Source organism: Sapajus apella, unplaced genomic scaffold, assembly GCF_009761245.1.
Source record: "Sapajus apella isolate SASKATOON/1434 unplaced genomic scaffold, GSC_monkey_1.0 scaffold50, whole genome shotgun sequence".
Lineage (NCBI taxonomy): Eukaryota > Metazoa > Chordata > Mammalia > Primates > Cebidae > Sapajus > Sapajus apella.
Window position 1 is genome coordinate 7,029,127 of NW_022436990.1, and position 7,648 is coordinate 7,036,774.

Genomic DNA, 7,648 nt, shown 5'->3' on the forward strand with positions numbered 1-7,648 from the left:
TTTTGTGCATTACTTGCCCTTCATACAAAACCGAAACTGCTATGGTACACAGCTGTAATACAAATGAAAATTTGACATTCAGTAAACAAAGCATGGCAAGGGTCATTCTTTGAGCACAATAACTGCATAATACAATTTTAGAATGCCTTTTGTATACAAAAAAATGATGCATTTTAAGGCAGTTTTGAACTCAGAGTAGGCAGTCAAGGCTGTTTGTAAAAGATAGAGAAATTGCTCCCAACTCTGATCTATAAATATAGATTAAAAACAGTTTATTTTGACATTGTAGAAAGGTTGAGGAATTTACATATTCACAGAAATAAATGTGCTCATTTTTAGAAGATGGTTTTTCATTTTTCTTTAAGGTTAATTGGGAGCAAATTTCTTAAGTAGCAGTTTGTAGTAGCAATAATGGTGTTTATTCACCAATATGATTCTGGATTCGCTCCGGGGAAGGAATTCAGATTATTTTATAAATGGACTTCATAAAAAAGTATTTAATGCTACATTTATTTTTCAGAAAATACAATGAATTAAAGAATATTTTCAACAACTACTAATTATTTAGAGTTCACCATAATTATTAAAGCATGAACTCCTTTCTGCATAAGGAATATATTTAACATATAACTGGGTTATGTGATTCTTCTAAATGCATTTTTAACATAGTTTTGACAGTCACTTGATCAAGCTGTACAATAAGTTATCATTAGATACTAAAAAATTAATCAAATATATTTAAAGATTTTTATATTATAATACTTGACTCAGTATTATTAAACTAATTTAACCTTTGGATCTATGCAAACTTTACCCAGTTTTTCCCAATGTACACATTTAAGCAACTTCAAATAAATATATCTATAGTTTAAAAGTCAAAGGGCTTATAATAATTCCACCACTTAATGCTGAAATATTTTAAATGTAGAGAAATATTTGATCAAAGAAGTAATCTATCAGAAATATTCCTAGCTAGACTGTACCTTAAAAAAAAACATATCTTTACGTTTTATTTCTGTCTCAAACTTTCGAAAAGAGGTAATTTAGAGACGATTTATGATATCTATGATTCATTTAACTGTCTGTTAGAAACTGGAAAAAGGTTTATCCGGGGTTGACTGATGGCCAACAACCATAACCAAGACCCTACACCAATGGGTGTTAAAGACTGGGAATATTGAACTCCTCCATTCAAGCGTTGGAGAATACCCCACATTCCACGTTGAACACATTTTCTCTCAGTCATTATTTCTTTAATTGCTATATGAATTATATAAATCTTCTGACCTTCAGTGCCTTCCCTTTTTGCTTTCAAACTTAGCCAGCAACATCCTTCATATACACACACAAAGCTGTTTTCTAAATGCTGTTTTTGTCTGGCTCATTTACCTTTACCTAACAGAACAGCTCTCCTAGGGGAGGGAAAAAAAGAGTAGTTACCTATTCAGAGCAAGAGACTTGAGAGTTCAGCACAATAGATTTTCACAATGTGTTTAGGAGAGGCACAGAGCTACGGTATTAAGCACCATGTGGAAAGGTAGATATATATATAGAGATAGAACCACAGATCTTATCCAAGTGTATTGTAGAATAACAGAGAATCTATAAAGCTTTCTACTTCAGCAGCAATCAAAGCCAACCTCTGCAAATTAATCAGCCTGCAAAATACCAAGAATGAAGAAAAAGGATATTGATTCCTGGAAAAGTCACCTATATTTTATTTTCTCATTAAAAATGATCACAGAATGCTATTCTAAAATGTGAACATGAAGTATAAAACAGACTAGTTCCTTTTCACTAATACTTCTATGAGCATCTCAGAATGACTCCATGAAACTCTTGGTTGAATTTTCAGCTGGGTAGAGAACTGTTAAATAAACTATTAAAGCATCGTTTGCCTGTGTTGTTATTTTTTTTTTCTTCAGGGTGTTAGAATCTTAGGGTTATTGGAATTTACTGATTACTCCATTGAGTGTTCTTTCTTTCCTATGACCATTAATTATTCAATGTCCCTTTTCATTTGCTTTCATCCTAAATCCTGCCTTCAGATTTACACACTGTCTGCAAAACAACAAGGAATTAAGAAAGAGGTTTTTCTTCAAATAGGTTTTCTGGTTAAACACCCAAATTAAAGACCCTTTCCAACTTACTTTACTCAAAAGTTAAAAAGAAATACATTCATTGAGATATATTTTTTGCAATAAAAATTATAATTTTGGAAAACAAATTTTATTTAGCAGTTTAAGCTGTTTTCCATGTTTTCTTAATGATCCTATAAAATAATAAAGAATTCTTTCATGTGCTGTACATCAGTTATAGCCTTGTGATGGAATGGCTTTCTGAATTCCCACCTCCTCCCTGCCCCCCGCCCCAAATGGTTAATGTTCCAAGTTTGTGCTTTGGGGGTTATTATAGTCACAGGTTCTGCTTTAAATTAAACACCTAATTAAAAGGAAGCCATTCATAAGTAGCACTGTACATAAATCAGAATGGAATAATAGGAGCTCCACATATATCGCCTTTTCCCACAAGGCTCTTAGAACATGTTTTGTGCCCAAGAAAAAATTGCAACCAGACCTCTTTGCTGAGTATACAAAATTGTCCCCACTACCACTAGCATGTTTTGGTATGACAGAATAACAGCAATTGTCATTTGCCTCCTAGAAAGAGCCCCTAGAGCAGAATGTTCCCATAGGTCATTTGGAGACTATTACCCACATTACCTTGCTTCCTTCTGGCAAGAACCTAACTCCATCCAGACAAAGAGAGAAAAGAATTCTCAACCTTTGGGTGAAATGTAAGTACTTTCAGGAAATCTCATTAAAAAAATTACTCCACATATAATGGGGCTTTTAATTGCTCTCCAAACCATTTTTCATCTTCTTAAGGTTGGAGGTTACAAGGTGCTTTTAAAAATGGATTTAACACTTGCTGGTCACTGAGAGATTAAAGGCATAAGCGGCCGTGACTGGATGGCAAGGCTGCTACCAAAGGCTTCACATCACAACTGAGTAACACCTTTTTTATTTCTCTGCATGCAAATGATTACAAACAAGATTGGAATTTTCAGGATTTATCAACATCCAGACAGAACACAGCACATTCTGAGCATTCCATCATAAACAGAGGGTTCATTAAAGAGCTGATTGCCCACTGACCTTAGGGAATTATTTCACATTTCTCTTCCCCATCTGTAAAGTGGTAATAAAAGATGGATTTGTGGGATAAAGCTTGACAAGGGTGAATAAATGAAATAATGTATTTAAATTGTTTTGAAGTCAGATAGGATTTAAGTACAAAAATAGTATCTTCAACACATTGTGATCCTATATCAAAGCACAGGGAATGTAATCTGCTCTCTTTTCATCTGAACACATTCAGTAACAATCACACTTGTTAAATATTTGTATATAGTTCTGTAATAAAAGTTGTGCTGTCATCCAGGAGTTTATTATCTCAAATGAGAGATTCTATGTGAAAATACCATTGTAAGGGCTAAAGTACTACACTTGCAATAATAATAGTAATAGGTATTAAGTGCTTACCTGTACCAGGCTGAGTGAAACAAGAGTTTCTACAAGGGTTTATTTAAACCTCACATAACCTTGGGAGAAAGATGCTATTATCCCTATTTTATAAATTATAAACCTGACAATGAGAGACACTGAGTCACTCAAATGTGCTATACAGCAGGAAACGGAGAAACCAAGGAAGAAGCCAAGGTCTGCCTGACTTTCAAATTCACGTACCTGATGCACATTATACTATAAAAGAGATTGTAATGGTGATAATGCTGCCTTTTTCCCCAGGTTAGACTGTGGTGGTTTTATCATAACTGACAATTTATATCTTCAAAAATGCACATGTTGTCCTGAATTAGAAAGCTTAAACATGTCATGTTCATAAAAGGATTTTTCTAAATTGCTTTTCTTATTCAGTACTTACTTTTGTTATTGAAAAAAAAAAAAAGGAAGCATTATACCTTAGAAGAAATTGATTCTGGCTGGGTGCAGTGGCTCATGCCTGTCATCCCAGCACTCTGGGAGGCCGAGCCGGGCAGATCATGTGGTCAAGAAATCGAGACCATCCTGACCAACATGGTAAAACCCCATCTCTACTAAAAATACAAAAATTAGCTGGGCATGGTGCTGTGCCTGTAGTCCCAGGTACTTAGGAGGCTAAGGCGGGAGAATTGCTTGTACCTGAGAGGCAGAGGTTGCAGTGAGCTGAGATTGCACCACTGCACTCCAGCCTGGGCAATAGAGCAAGACTCTGTCTCAACAAATGGAAGGAAGGAAGGAGGGAAGGAAGGAAGGAAGGGAGGGAGGGAGGGAGGGAGGGAGGGAGGGAGGGAGGGAATTGCTTTTTTGAAGAAGAAGAAGAAGATCACTTTATTCTAATTAACCCACAAAGAACAAAATCATAATAGCTAGTTTAAGGAGGCCACACAAACATTTGCCCAGCCCCAAATTCTACAGAGTAGGAACACCCCATTCCATTTCAATTCTGAACCAAGGAAGCTAGGAATGACAGGAGAGGTTTAACTGATGTTACACTTTATACTTTCACTATCAATATATTTTAATACTAAATTAAGTTGGTTGTGAGAGCTGGTTTTCCATTTCTCCAGGTTGAGCTTCTTGATTAGGCCAATCCGTTTCCAAGTCGGCACTCTTTCAGCACCTCATTAAAACCCTCACGGAGCTTGATGTCACTCTGGTTCTGGGCACACTCCAAAAACTGATCTCATAGAAGCAAGCTGCCCTTGCTGTGCCGGCCGGGTTCCCTGAGGCTCCTGGTAAGCGATGTGAGGCCTCGCAGGCTCAGCATTACTTCCTCCACAGAAGCCGCCAGTAATGGTGTGGCCCAGTGTGTGCCCCACAGCAGAGTCCACAGCCACGCCAGCTGCAGTGATTGCCATCTGGGCCATCAAATCTGGCCGCCGGGGCGCCGCAGCAAGAAGGACAACTGCAGAGTGGAGTCTGCTGCTGGTGGCTGAGAGGCTGGTGCTGGCCTGGGTGCAGTTCTCATCTGAGGGGCCGCCTGGCGTGAGGGGCCATGCGGGAGAAGCGGCTTCGGCTTCCACATGGCATCCCAGGTGCACATAAAACTACCTTTAGACGTGTGACAGCCAGCGAAGAGCTCAGCCGAAATTGCTTCTATTCTTATTTTGTTGTTCATTTGAGTGCAGTAAGTTTTCTTTACACCAACCAATCACATTGTTACTTATTAACAGTTAGATTTCTAAATATTTAACATTTATGACACCAGAGAATACTGGTGAGAGTGACATTATTTTTGTATTCAGAAAAATACATAATTGCCAATTCTACATATGAATTTTCTAATCTAGAAATTTCCCTGGTACAGAAATAACAGATATATAAATAAAACAGTATTTTCTTAAATAATTTTATTTTAGTTGAGAATTTATAAGAATCATATTTTCAGTCTGGGTGCAGTGGTTCACACCTACAATCTCAGCACTTTGGGAAGTGGAGGTGGGAGGATCACGTGAGCCCAGAGGTTCAAGACCAGCCTGGGCAACAAAGTGAGACCCTCATCTCTATAAAAAATAAAAATAAATAGCTGGTCATGGTGGTGCATGCCTGTGGTCCCAGCTGCCCAGGAGGCTGAGGTGGGAGGATCACTTGAGCCCAGGAGGTCGAGGCTGCAGTGACATATGATCACACCACTGCATTCCAGCAGCCTGAGCCACACAGCAAGACCCTAAGAATACTATTTCAAACATTCATCTTAATAATGATGAGCTCTATTCCCACTTCACAAGGAGAAAAACCGAGACAATGAAAGGTCTTAATAGATGATGAAACAAAATATTTTAATTTCTTCCAAAAGTTAAGTAAATTAAAATATATATATGTCATAACCATTGAAGGGTATTTCTAATTTTAGAAACATTTTACAAGAAAAAAGAATTCCAAATACTCATTTTCACAATATTTTAGAGTATTGTTATTAATTTTAGAACATGGTATATGAAAGAAAAAAAGGGCTAAAAAATTAACTATAGTAATCTAAGTCTTGTTAAAATAATGAATTGGGCATTTTATTACAAAGCTGGAAAAACTTTTTCTGATATGAAAATATTTTCCTCATTCTACCATTGTAGTTACTCTGAAAAGTTTAAAAAAGATATGGAGCTATATTTTGAAGAAACTTGGTGTGAACTTTGCTAACAATGACCCAAATAAGTTTTTAGATTACGCTTTCAAGAAATTGCAGTATTTCATGCAAAATGGTACCCACTTTACCACTAAGGTAATTTTTTACTCACCACAAAATGAAAATCTATATTCTGCTCTTCCTTGCATGTCTTTTTAAAACCTCAAACCAGAGGAATGAGTCACATTTTGGACCGTTTTCTTTTTTAATCTTCTTTACTCCTTCTATTCTGTTTCTAAAGGGATACTTAGTTTTGACTAGATTGCAATTTCATTTGAAAAGAATTGGACAGGTTTTCTAGAATGAGTTAAAGATTACCCATTTAGAGTATTTTTGGCAGCTACCTTTAAAGACACAAGGATCTTTACCTATGTAACAAACCTGCACATGTATCCTGGAACTTAAAATTACATTAAATTTAATTTTTTTTAAAGATGCAAGAATCTGTATAAAGTGGTACATTAGATTTAATGCAGGTAATGTTTGTTTCTTTGAGACAGAAACAACGTAATTGTGACACTGGCAGGAAATATATGTAAGATGTGCTTTTCACTCTTCTCTTTGGGTAGGCATAATTTGTAGAATTTTATTACATTGAGAATGCTAAATGCATTAGTGAATTCCTCATACAATGACAACAACATCTGGTTTTGTTTTTAACTCAAATGGTTATAGGTATACAATACTATTTCATGTTATTTACAATTAAGAGTATGAAACTCAAGGCATGTGGCAAAAATTAATTATATCATTGTTATGAAAAAGAAAAGATAAAGTATTAGGCTCCTTGTTTTGTAAATAGACACTAAAACGTGTAGGTCAAGCAAGCCAGAAAAAGAACCAATAATTATTTTTATATAATAGCCAATATATAAAAATCATAAATGACTAAATGTTTTCCATGTGTCAAGCACTGAGCTATTTCACAAAAATGATTTTAATTAATCCCTTATAAAAACTATGAGTTAAGTATCCATTGTGCAAATGAGGAAAAAGAACTTCTTGTGTCCAAGGTCACAGATACAGAATTCAAGTCTACTAAAACCTTTAATATCATAGTCTAGTAACTGTTCCTCATTGTTTAACAGCTATGAAAATTAAGAAAAGCATAACTTTCTCTTATATGCTGTACATAAATTATGGTGACAAAATACACATTGGGATTATAGTTCTACATGGAGAAACTTAGGAATACGGATTCTGGTATATGTTAAATATACATTTATTAGCAAATATTTAGTTAGTGACTTCCATGTTCAAGGCACTAGGCCAGGTGTCTATGATACAATGATGAAAGAGAACATAGACCTTACCATCCAAATAACCACAGTCTAAAAGAAGTCAAATATTTAAGAGATCCTTGCAATAAAACAAGAGAAGTGCTATAAAATCATAATGATAATAGGTAGCACTTATGGTGTGCCAGTCATTGTTAAAAAGCACTTTATATATTTACTCAGGT

The 7,648-nt window shown here is 35.6% G+C and overlaps 1 pseudogene; it reads right to left on the reverse strand.

The window, feature by feature from the left end:
* Nucleotides 1–4,372: 4,372 nt before the first annotated feature.
* Nucleotides 4,373–5,093, reverse strand: LOC116526377 (annotated as a pseudogene).
* Between the last annotated feature and the right edge of the window lie 2,555 nt (nucleotides 5,094–7,648).